Here is a 13,164-nt window from a genome sequence, read left to right on the forward strand (position 1 = left end):
AAAGAAAGGTGATTATTTCCCCTGTGATTTGCCTTCTGTTGCTATGGTTTTGGAAGGAAGGCAGAATGTGAAAGAATAGTGAGTTTTAGGGATGGATTGAGTTCCCCTAGCTTAGTCACAGCAGGTCAAGTTACTTACTTGAGATTTGTGACTCCCCAGAGACATGGGTTTGTGTTTGTGCAGGGGAAACATCATAGCTGAGGTACAGAAGAAGAGAGAAATTAACTTGATGGTGTTTATTTTAAGAATGGTTGATAAACTTTGAAGTTGTTTTTTTTTCATGTTGCTGAATTTATACAAAGAAGCTGTATAAAAATAACTGGCACCAGCTGTAGAAGCAATAAAATAATGCTGTTAAGTCGTGAAACTGTGGTATGTAACCACAAGAACTATTTTCACCATTGGCAGCTTTCTCTTTATTATCTGCAAAAAGAGAATGGTGGAATTTGTTAAACAATTTAATTTTTCATTTGTAAAAGGACCAAGTAAACCTGTATCCCAGTATCCCTAGTCCTGGCTCCCCATACATAATCCTAGGTAATGTTTTTTGCTAGCAGTCATGGTAATCTTCTGGTACCAGTGTGTCAACAAGAATTAAACTAGAAAAGACCTTGACATCTGACTGCTGCCTCACTCTCTGGGTTTGACTGTGTTTGATTCAGATATGAAAAACCCCCAAGTGACACTAGCAGACTGTTTATCTGATCTATGTACATAATGTAACCCCTGATACAGTAAATGTGGAGTCACTAATGTGTTTTAATTCAGAATGATCTGCTGTTGTCAGTACTTTGACCCAGTTTCACTATTTCAACAAATGAGGTTTGTTCTCTTTTGAAATGCTTATTTTGAAACACTTTGTCCCAGGAGAGAGGAGAGAGAAAACAAATTGTTTATACAAGTAAACTAATAGTGGAGGATCAAAACCACCCACACTTGTTCTTCAGGAGTTCCCCTGCTAGTAGTTTCTATGAACTCATAAAAGCAAGGAAAGAGAAACTTCTAGTAGTAATCTGATGGGTTTCTATGTGACTGCTGATGCTGCCGAAGAAGCAAAATTTGGCATTGATGTTTCCTGTAGCACTGGGGGGGTCAAAAATAGGAGGGAAAACTGCTCATCCCCAAATCTAGGGATGGGGTGGACCTTCTTTCTTCCTTGTCTGAATGAAGATAGCCTAGAAGAGGCTTTAAGCCTTTCTCTTTACTGTAAGAGCCAGTTCTGGCATAGCATCAATACCTCCCTCTTTATTTATGGGAGTGTGTATGTCCTGGTATTTTGAGGGACTTGAGGAAAGCAGCAGATAGGTGAGTTATTGGGGTGATGATCTTGGGACCATCTTAAATACAAATGCAATGTTGGAAGAAGGGGAGGGAAGAGAAGACTGCTCAAGCTCATGTAAAATGCCAAATCTTGTAGATGCTGTGTAACACAATGTCCGTCTGTCCTTTCATGATCCTTATTCAGATAGCTAGGGAGAAAGGTGTAGAAAAGAAGAGCTTTAGCAGGAAGTAAAAAACAGTGGAAACTGTAAAATGTGAAGAGAATTGGACTGGTAGATGGAAAACTTCCAGATAGAGGGAAGAAAGCTGACAAAGTCATGGGGTTTCACCCTGGAGGTTCAGCTGCAAGGGTGAGGGCAAGTTGCATGTACAGCCTGGGGTAGGAGAGACTTGTGTTGGTCAGGATAAACAGGGTGAGAGGAGAGAGCTAGTGATGGACAACCTGATGGGAAAGGGGAAGCGGTCTGGGAAAGCAGCAATAACCTCTGAGTTGCTGAAGAATTGCAAATCAGCAGTGACAGAAAGATGGTGGATGTACTAGAGATGGTTATCAGAGGGAAAAGTTACAGGGAGAGGTCAGAGGGAGCAGTTGTCATCTGAAGGAGAATCAAGAAGAGCAGCATAGGACAGGAAGGATGACCTGTGTTTACATGACTTCGAAGTTACACAGATGGAAACCTAAATTAAGCTTGCTTGAGGCTAACATTGTCAATCCCATGGCATGTATATAAAAAACAGGAAGTGGGGTGGAATTAACTGGGGACAGATACTTCAGCAGCCTTCAGCTCTGAATTTCCTGGGTTTCATTGGTATGTGTCATAACCTTTTTATTTCCACATATATATTATTTTTTCCCCATAAAGAAATAGGTTGGAAAGAAAAAAATTAAAAAAATGTTTATCAGAATAATATGTCATGTTTGGCTTTCTCATAGATTTGGTGAAAGCAGATTTATAAACTAAATTGTAGATTCTGAATATTTGAGGATCTGAAACCCCCTTGTCCCTCAAAAAGAAAACATCTCCCAAATTAATCTGCCCAGCCAGCTCCTGAAATAAGCAGTAGTTCAGTTGTATGAAAAGCCACAATCAAATTAATATTTCAGAACATAGTTGATCAAAGTCATGGGTGAATTTTCTCATAAAACAATCACTCTGTAACCAGTCTTATAGTCTTGATCCTTATGGGAAATGTACAGGTGTTTCACATGATTCTGAGGATTTAAGCTTCCTCTTTTTTCCAAATAGGTCAGATAGGGGGAATATGTTGTATTATGCTGTCTGTAGTCGTTGTTCTGAAGAACTGTTAGACTGCCCTATTTATGCCTCTGCCCTGCCCCCAACCAGATCCTTGAACAGGCAAGAAATAAAGACTGCTCAAATGAAGTTTGTTTTTCCCTGGGATCATGTGTGTGGTGTTTGTTGTTTTTTCTTCTGTTTAATGCCTAGTAACATTATGAAATAAGTCTAGGCATTTCATCTCCTGGGATATGTATATGGCATTGCTGAAAGGACAGTAAGAACTCTGTGCTTTGGGGTTTATACTGCTCACTGTGTTGGCACACTTGTATGACAGTGAACTGACTCAGACATGGCTCAGTCTGTTTTTTCCGCTCTGTACAGTCAACTTGTGCTTCAGGAACAAATTACACATTCTGAGCTTGATGGCAGCCTTTTAATACAGGTTAGCAGCGCTGTGTTATACTAGTGCAGAAGGTGAGTCTCTCGTAAACTACCTCAGTTAGAATCATAGAATAGTTAGGGTTGGAAAGGACCTCAGGATCATCTAGTTCTAACCCCCCTGCCATGGACAGGGACACCCCTCACTAAACCATCCCACACAAGGCTTCATCCAACCTGGCCTTGAACACTGCCAGGGATGGAGCACTCACAGCCTCCCTGGGCAACCCATTCCAGTGCCTCACCACCCTAACAGGAAAGAATTTCCTCCTTAGATCCAATTTAAACTTCCCCTGTTTAAGTTTTAACCCGTTACCCCTTGTCCTGTCACTACAGTCCCTGACAAAGAGTCCCTCCCCAGCATCCCTATGGGCCCCCCTTAGATACTGGAAGGCTGCCATTAGGTCTCCACGCAGCCTTCTCTTCTCCAGGCTGAAAAGCCCCAACTTCCTCAGCCTGTCTTCATACGGGAGGTGCTCCAGTCCCTGATCATCCTTGTGGCCTCCTCTGGACTTGTTCCAGCAGTTCCATGTCCTTTTTATGTTGAGGACACCAGAACTGCACACAATGCTCCAGGTGAGGTCTCACAAGAGCAGAGCAGAGGGGCAGGATCACCTCCTTCGCCCTGCTGGTCACGCTCCTTTGGATGCAGCCCAGGATACGGTTGGTTTCTGGGCTGCGAGCGCACACTGCAGCCGGCTCATGTTCATTTTCTCATCGACCAGCACCCCCAAGTCCTTCTCTGCAGGGCCGCTCTCAATCTCTTCTTTGCCCAATCTGTAGCTGTGCCTGGGATTGCTCCGACCCAGGTGTAGGACCTTGCACTTGTCATGGTTGAACTTCATGAGGTTGGCATCAGCTCACCTCACAAGCGTGTCAAGGTCCCTCTGGATGGCATCCCTTCCCTCCAGCGTATCAACCGGACCACACAGCTTGGTGTCATCGGCAAACTTGCTGAGGGCGCACTCAATCCCACTGTCCATGTCAGCGACGAAGATGTTAAACAAGACCGTTCCCAACACCGATCCCTGAGGGACACCACTCCCTACTGGTCTCCAGCTGGACATCGAGCCATTGACCACAACTCTTTGTGTGCGGCCGTTCAGCCAGTTCCTTATCCACCGAGTGGTCCATCCATCAAATTGATGTCTCTCCAATTTAGAGAGAAGGATGTTGTGTGGGACAGTGTCAAACGCTTTGCATAAGTCCAGGTAGATGACATCAACTGCTTTACCCTTGTCCATCAATTCTGTAGCCCCATCATAGAAGGCCACCAAATTGGTCAGGCAGGAGTGTGTCTCTAAAGCCAAGACAAACATGATGAAAGCTTTCTACATGGAGTAGCTTATCAATTCATTGCTAATGGATCCTCTCTAGGTCAGGTCAGTGAGAAGTGGTATAGGTGTGTTTTGCTCTCTGATATATTTACATGGGAGGTCTTTGGAGAGCAATGAGTTTGGTTTAATTAAGTGAAAGATTTTTTTGTGGTGTGTTCTGCGCACAAAGCAAAACAAATAGATCAAGACATAAACGCTGTTATTTTATAGCTTCTCTAGTGAAAATATTTTCTTCATTGAGAAACAAATATTTTACTTGATATTGTATGTAAAGTTTGCTGGGTTTGTATGCTGATTCTGACAAGGGTTGGAAAGGGCTTCCAGACATTAGTGAGTCCAGCCCTCCTTCCAGTCAGATCAGGGTGCTGGGGATCATGACCCACTGAGTTTTTGTTATCTCCAAAAGTGGAGACACCTCAGCCTCTCTGGCTCCCTGATCCACTGCTTGAACACACTTGTGGTGAAAGTCTTTTTTTTTAGGGTGCATTAGAAAGGGAGTGGTTAGTAGGTCAAGAGAGGTTCTCCTCCCCCTCTACTCAGCCTTGGTGAGGCCGCATCTGGAATATTGCGTCCAGTTCTGGGCCCCTCTGTTCAAGAAGGACAGGGAATTGCTTGAAGGAGTCCAGCGCAGAGCCACAAAGATGATTAAGGGAGTGGAACATCTCCCTTATGAGGAGAGGCTGAGGGAGCTGGGTCTCTTTAGCTTGCAAAAGAGGAGACTGAGGGGTGACCTCATCAATGTTTACAAATATGTGAAGGGTAGGTGTCAGGATGATGGAGCTAGGCTTTTTTCAGTGATATCCAGTGATAGGACAAGGGGCAATGGGTGTAAACTGGAACATAGGAAGTTCCACGTTAACATCAGGAAGAACTTCTTTACTGTAAGAGTGACAGAGCACTGGAACAGGCTGCCCAGGGGGGTTGTGGAGTCTCCTACACTGGAGATATTCAAGGCCCGCCTGGACAAGTTCCTGTGTGATGTACTGTAGGTTACCCTGCTCTTGCAGGGGGGTTGGACTAGATGATCTTTTTAGGTCCCTTCCAACCCTTGGGATTCTGTGATTCTGTGATTCTTATGTTGAGTTGAAGGCTCCTGTGCTACACTGACTTTTGTCTGTTGTCATTCTAGTACTGTGCTTTTGAGAAGAGCTTGGTTCTGTTCTCTACCCCTTCCCATTAGGGAGTTGTAGGCAGCTTGAAGCTCTCTCCTAGCAGAAAGCATTACAGAGCAAAGGAAACCTCACTGAAATGTGCCAAGGGGTGTAACATTCTTTGTGGTTTGGGGTTGTCTGTATGTCTCTGGAAGTGAGTTTTCTTCTCACACAGTTTTGATACTCATTCTTCTTTTATGTGGTCTCTTTCTGTTTTTTTGTGGTATGTCCCAGTCCTGATTACACCTTTCTTTCCTCTGTATACGCACTGACAACAGTAAAGCACTATCATGTGTCACCCCCATCGTTACAGTATCTGAAACTCTGTCAGTGCTAAGTGGCTTAGTCCTTGAAAAACACCAGACAAGGGGGTGAGATAGGGCAGTACTGTTCCCAATTTTCATTGGAAACAAAGAAAAATTGTACATCAAAGTTCTCACCCAATTTGGGATTGGTTTCTTTAATCTTGAGAGTGCATTAACCGCTGGGACGTGTTGTCTTAGTGGAACTGTAGATGTGGTCAAAGGCAGCACATGCACTTCCCAAAATCGCAAAACCATCTTTCTCTCTTAAAGATGATGCTGTACTGTTTAGATTTGTCCCATTTTAGATGCACATGTAATCTGAAGTGTGATTCAAATGCTCTCTTCATTGCTGGACTAATTCTTTTAGAAGTGGCTGGAGGATAAGGTAGCAGCAGGATTTGTGAAGCAAGCCAACCTGGGCTGCTGGCAGTGTGAGCATCAGCACTAGCCAGTGCTGCAGAATGAGGTGGCAGCTTTCTCCACTGCTGCAAGCAGTGAACCACAGAATTGTAGAACAGTTAGGGATGGAAAGGACCTTAAGATCATCCAGTGCCAACCCCCCTGCCATGGGCAGGGACACCTCACACTAGACAATGTCACCCAAGGCTCTGTCCAACCTGGCCTTGAACACCGCCAGGGATGGAGCATTCACAACTTCCTTGGGCAACCCATTTCAGTGCCTCACCACCCTCACAGTGAAGAACTTCTTTCTTAGATCTAACCTAAACTTCCCCTGTTTCAGTTTGAACCCATCACTCCTTGTCCTATCACTACAGTCCCTGATGAAGAGTCCCTCTCCAGCATCCTTGTAGGCCCTTCAGATACTGGAAGCTGCTCTGAGGTCTCCACGCAGCCTTCTCTTCCCCAGGCTGAACAGCCCCAATGTTCTCAGCTTATCTTCATACAAGGGTGCTCCAGCCCCTGATCATCCTCATGGCCTCCTCTGGACTTGTTCCAACAGTTCCATGTCCTTCTTATTTTGAGGACCACCAGCGCAAATGGGGTCTCACGGGAGCAGAGCAGAGGGGCAGGATCACCTCCTTCAACCTGCGGGTCACGCTCCTTTGGATGCAGCGCAGCACATGGGTGGTTTCTGGGCTGCGAGCGCACACTGAACCTGGCTCATGTTCAGTTTCTCATCAGTCAACACCCCCAAGTCCTTCTCTGCAGGGCTGCTCTGAATCTCTTCTTTGCCCAACCTGTAGCTGTGCCTGGGATTGCTCCAACCCAGGTGTAGGACCTTGCACTTGGCTTGGCTGTCATTCTTGCCCTGATGCTACTTTTCCTGTTGTTAAGGTAACTTAACCCTCTGGCAAATATGTAATCACATAAGTGAGAACTCTGAGGACAGTAATGTTGAGCACAGGCTTGCACAGCTGTAATATCCTGTGGGTTGGATGTTGTGGGGGATGTGTTACTGTGCAGCTCTCCAGTACTGTGAACGTAGTGTTTGGTATACAGCCCAAGTTTATATGGTCTACAAAATTACCATTTAATAAATATGCTGATAGCTCGGATAAACAAACAACAAAAAAAAAAAAAGGGTGAAATTGTTCCTAACTAGTGCTAAGGGTTAAATTGACAAGTGGCCCAGGTGGTAACATGTCTTAACAGTTTTTACCAGGTTAGTCAAATATTAAGCCCTTATCATGAATTCAGCTGAAATAAGGTTACTGTATATTTAACTGTCTTAACTTCTTACACTTGGAGAAAGAGCAACCTGTGTACTGAAGAGTAGCAGCTGCTTGTCCCTAGGAGCTATCTGAAAAGCAAGGTGTCAAGTGTAGTATGTTTCTGATGACCTGATTCTATAGCTAATAGGTAAAACATTAGATCATTGGGGCTCCAAGAGCACAATTCACATACTTTCTTTTGAATGTGTCACATGGAAGAGGAGCCCAAGGTCAACACCAGAATAAGAAAATGCTGTTTGTTCCCTCGTGAATCATTGCCTTGACATCTCATGCTGTGCTGAAGTTGAGGTACACAGCAAATGAAACTTTTGGCACTTGTATTCAACAATCCTAGTTGAAACAGTGAAAGCTTTTAAGTAGTGCTTGAAATAACAGACATGCTCAGTGACTTATGGGTTTCTTACAGTCTCTTCTTGCATACTATTCAGTGAGCTTTATACTGAACCTCATTCCAATACTTGTGGACATCAGTGGAAATCTTTGTTGTTTTTATGAAACAGGATGCAGATGCTTAGGCTCTGTCTACCTTCTGAACAATGCTATTAACAATAGAGGTGAACAAAGGATAATCTTTGCAAAACATTTCATAGGGAATAATGAAACAGTTGATTGCAGTTATAAAATATTTATTTTCTTATCGGGTGGTACCTATTAAGCAGATCAGTGATGCAACAAGCACAACTAGAAAGTGCTATTGCGTTGTAATTGAAAGAAGCTGTGATTTGTCACTGTTCAGTGGTGTACAAACTGTTCAATATTTATTATTTTTTTAACAGTGAAGAGCCTAAAAGATATTTAGTGTTATCTATTAATTGAAAATAAAGAACCTGAGAAAACAACACAGCTTTTGCAGTTCTTTTAGGGTTACTTTCCTATCTTGCAATCCATGATCCATGGCTAATTTTTACTTTTAAGGTCATACAAACAGCTTTTAGTTCTGTCTGTCTGTGTTGTCGTGTTTCCCCCTCCTCTCTTCCCCCAACCCCCCTTTTGTGTGCTCCTTTGGGTAAAAATAATCCTTTCCAATTAAATGAAGAATTTTTTAAAAGCAATTTATTTTGACCTAGTTCTGAAAAGGGAATTGCTTTTACTGTAAATGGCCTGAAACTGCCCAGTATTCTTGAAAACACAGAGCAAAATGCGCAAGAGCTCTGAGGAAAGAAATGCTCTGCTGTACTGAAGAAATGCTTTGAAATAGAAGTTGAGCATGTTTTCAAATGGATAATTTAGCCATCTGATGTTTATAAATCAGTTTGGACCTGATCATGAGAGCTAGAAATGCAGTCTTTACTGTTCATGCTAACCTGAGTAGTGATATAGGACAGTACACGGAGTGTGGTGCCTGTTTCACTGCCTCTGGTACCATATACTGAAAGTAGGTATTAACACTTGATGGACCTGAGAGGAGGTGCAAGTGCAGAATGCTATAAATAGCGTGCTTGACTGTGCAGAGATTTTGTGCTTCTGTTATCAGACTAAGAAACAGATAAAATTAATTCCTGGCTGTTGCTTATGAGTTTCTGAGATAACTACAGCAGCATGTGGGGAGTTGACATAAAAATGTTATTTTGTTGAGATCATTTTAAATGTAAGTTATGTCCAATGTTAGAGGAGTGTTCTGGAGGTTTTCTTTTTCTTGAGACAGGTGAACATGGTAACATTTCAGGTATATGTTTCAAGGTTTCAGATGGCCCAGTGAATTTGAGGTACCAGGAATCCATTTTGGTCTAAAACCAGTTATTGTAAGCAATGGAGCATCAGTCACATCATCCTGGCGTTTATGTGTGGCTGGCCTGGCTTCAAATTCTTTTGAGTTTGAAAAGGTTTAATATGTACCTGTTACTCTTTCTAAAGAGCACCTTTTTGGTTTAATGGAAGAACTGGAAAGGCTAACTTCAGCTAGGACAGCTTCTGTCCCTATGCTCTACCCGTAGCCAGGGGGCATAGAGGCAGGTTTAGAGGACCTGTGTCAAGTGTCTGTGTCCTCCCTTTCTGAAATAAAAATAGTCCTTGTTATTGTCTACTGATGCAATATAAAACTCTGAAAAGAAGAAGTAGAGCATGTATGGGATTAATCCACCACAGGAAAGAGCCACAGACTGTGGCAAGTAAGTAGTAAACTACAAGGCATCTTTCCATGTTCATTACTGATTTTATCACTGCTTCAATCATGCATGCCTCAGCCATTAGGCAAAGATACCTTGTATACAAGAACCCTTTTGCTGTAATATGGATGTAAGTTCAAGTTCCATTTTCTCTATTACAGTGTTGCAGGATTTCTTTTCCTCTAGGTTACAGATTCACAGAATGGTCATAATGGAGAATAGTGATTATGAAGTAATCCGAGAACAAACAACCACCACATAGTGGGTTTAAGAATGTTGGTATACAGTTTGGCAAGTCATCAAAACTGTAGGCGAAGACATTCCTTTACAGAATCACAGAATCACAGAATCCCAAGGGTTGGAAGGGACCTAAAAAGATCATCTAGTCCAACCCCCCTGCAAGAGCAGGGTAACCTACAGTACATCACACAGGAACTTGTCCAGGCGGGCCTTGAATATCTCCAGTGTAGGAGACTCCACAACCCCCCTGGGCAGCCTGTTCCAGTGCTCTGTCACTCTTACAGTAAAGAAGTTCTTCCTGATGTTAACGTGGAACTTCCTATGCTCCAGTTTACACCCATTGCCCCTTGTCCTATCACTGGATATCACTGAAAAAAGCCTAGCTCCATCATCCTGACACCTACCCTTCACATATTTGTAAACATTGATGAGGTCACCCCTCAGTCTCCTCTTTTGCAAGCTAAAGAGACCCAGCTCCCTCAGCCTCTCCTCATAAGGGAGATGTTCCACTCCCTTAATCATCTTTGTGGCTCTGCGCTGGACTCCTTCAAGCAATTCCCTGTCCTTCTTGAACAGAGGGGCCCAGAACTGGACGCAATATTCCAGATGCGGCCTCACCAAGGCTGAGTAGAGGGGGAGGAGAACCTCTCTTGACCTACTAACCACTCCCTTTCTAATGCACCCTAAGATGCCATTTGCCTTCTTGGCCACAAGAGCACATTGCTGGCTCATGGTCATCCTCCTATCCACCAGGACCCCCAGGTCCCTTTCCCCTTCACTACTTTCCAGCAGGTCACCCCCCAACCTGTACTGGTACATGGGGTTGTTCTTCCCCAGATGCAAGACTCTACACTTGCCCTTGTTAAATTTCATCCAGTTTCTCCCCGCCCAACTCTCCAGCCTGTCCAGGTCTCGCTGAATGGCAGCACAGTCCTCTGGTGTGTCAGCCACTCCTCCCAGTTTTGTGTCATCAGCAAACTTGCTGAGGGTGCACTCAGTTCCCTCATCCAGGTCATTGATGAAAATATTAAACAGCACCGGTCCCAGCACCGACCCCTGAGGAACTCCACTAGTCACAGACCTCCAGCTAGATTCTGCGCCATTGACCACAACTCTCTGCCTTCTTCCTTTCAACCAGTTCTCGATCCACCTCACTACTTGATCGTCAAGCCCACACTTCCTTAGCTTATCTATGAGGATGCTGTGGGAGACAGTATCAAATGCCTTACTGAAATCAAGAAAAACTACATCTACCGCTCTACCATCATCCCTCCACCTAGTCACTTCCTCATAGAAGGCTATAAGGTTGGTCATACATGACTTCCCCCTCATAAAACCATGTTGGCTGTTCTTAATGACCCCCTCATCCTTGATATGCCTAGTGATGGAGTCAAGAATAAGTTGTTCCATCACCTTTCCAGGGATGGAGGTAAGGCTGACCGGTCTATAATTACCCGGGTCCTCCTTCTTGCCCTTCTTATAGATTGGTGTGACCTTTGCCATCCGCCAATCCTCAGGCACCTCGCCCGTTTCCCACGACTTACCAAAGATGATGGAAAGTGGCCTAGCAATGACCTCCGCCAGCTCCCTCAGCACCCGTGGGTGCATTCCATCCGGACCCATCGATTTACAGATGTCCAGTTTGCATAGCTGATCCCTAACCCAATCCTCATCTACCAAAGCAAACTCCTCCTTTGTCCTGACTCCTTCTGGGGCTATAGAAATCCGGGGCCCTCGGGGAGAGTCTGCAGGAGTAAAGACAGAGGCAAAGAAGGCATTCAGCACCTCTGCCTTCTTTATATCCTCTGTCTCCAGGGTACCCACTTCGTTCAGCAGTGGGCCTATATTGCCTCTTGTGTTAGTTTTATTTGCTATGTATTTGAAGAAGCCCTTTCTATTGTCTTTAACCCGACTAGCAAGATTGAGTTCCAAGGAGGCCTTAGCTGTCCTAATTGCCTCCCTACATCCTCTAACAACTGTCCTATATTCCTCCCAAGCGGCCAGCCCCTCCTTCCATAATCCATAGATTCTCCTTTTCCACTTGAGTTTGCCCAGCAGCTCCTTGTTTAACCACGCCGGTCTCCTAGATCCCTTACTTGACTTCCTACTCATTGGGACGCTCCGATCCTGAGCTTGGAAGAAGCGGTCCTTGAATGCTAACCAACTATCTTGAGCCCCTTTACCGCCTAGTACACTTTCCCATGAGACTTCCCTTAGCAGTTGACTGAAGAGGCCAAAGTTGGCCCTTCGGAAATCCAGAACTGTGGCTTTGCTAGGTATTCTATTCCTCCCACACAGGATCCTAAACTCCACCATCTCATGGTCACTGCAGCCAAGGCTGCCATTGACCGTCACCACTTCGACCAAACCCTCCTTGTTGGCGAGTACTAAATCTAGCAGCGCTGCTCCCCTAGTTGGTACGTCCACCATTTGCATTAAGAAATTATCATCAATGCACTCGAGGAACCTCCTACTTCCATCAGGTTGTTCATTTTAGCAGGAAAACCTTATTTATACTTTTTCCCCTGCCTTATGCAGTTTTGCAGATCTGCAGACATTGCATGTGCATTTAATAAACGATGGCCTATACTTCAGGTGCTGATTCTTGAAAGCATGCTGTGGTGACCTGACCTGGCTTTCAGTAGTCAGCATGCCTTTGGTTTTGGTTTGGGTGTGCTGTTTTATTATAGTGTGTATCAGTAACTAAGTACAAAAGAGTAAATTGTAGAAAAAGATGCTGTGCAAGGTGCAGCTGTCTAATACCAGAATAATGGTATCTAATCACTTTAATCATGGGAATGTTTGAGTAGCTAGAAGTGTTCAAGCTCACTGAACCAGTGGTGGGTCAGGTGTCTGCTTCCCCCTTGTTGCATGGAGGAACATTCTGGCAGGGTTGTGAGAGCTGTGCTTGGTGCTGCTGTCCAGCAGAAGGGAGGAGTTCTGACATGAACACTGAAACCCTTATTCTTCTCTGGGATTAATGGTACAGGAGAGAGAGGCTTTCTCCAGGTAACTAAGCTAACAGCCTGCTGGGCTTAACTGTGGGTTATCAGGTGCATCTTCATCTGAACGCAGGTGCTGTAACCCATAGCTTGACTTACTGCTTCTATGTGAATTCTGAAGCTTCTCCAGACCTTGAAGCTGTATTGTAATTCAAGTGATTAACTTTACTTTCTTCTTCCAGGAACTGCAGCTCGGTGTTAAATGGTTTTTATGAGGTTTAAAAATGTATTTCTGGGTATTTTCACGTTATTATTCACTGGTTTTGGCAGGAATAACAAATGGAAATTTTAAATACTGGAAGAAATTCTACTGTTGTGAAATATCCAGGCCAGGGAATTTGGGAAGAATATGGACCTTCTGAAAGGTTAT

The 13,164-nt window shown here is 44.2% G+C and overlaps 1 protein-coding gene across 9 annotated transcripts in view; it reads left to right on the forward strand.

The window, feature by feature from the left end:
* The window catches only part of RIN2 (Ras and Rab interactor 2), a 193,601-nt gene that overhangs the window by 104,326 nt on the left and 76,111 nt on the right, over positions 1 to 13,164 (forward strand). The gene's annotated exons all lie outside the window — the stretch shown is intronic.

Source organism: Lathamus discolor, chromosome 5, assembly GCF_037157495.1.
Source record: "Lathamus discolor isolate bLatDis1 chromosome 5, bLatDis1.hap1, whole genome shotgun sequence".
Taxonomy (NCBI): Eukaryota; Metazoa; Chordata; class Aves; order Psittaciformes; family Psittacidae; genus Lathamus; species Lathamus discolor.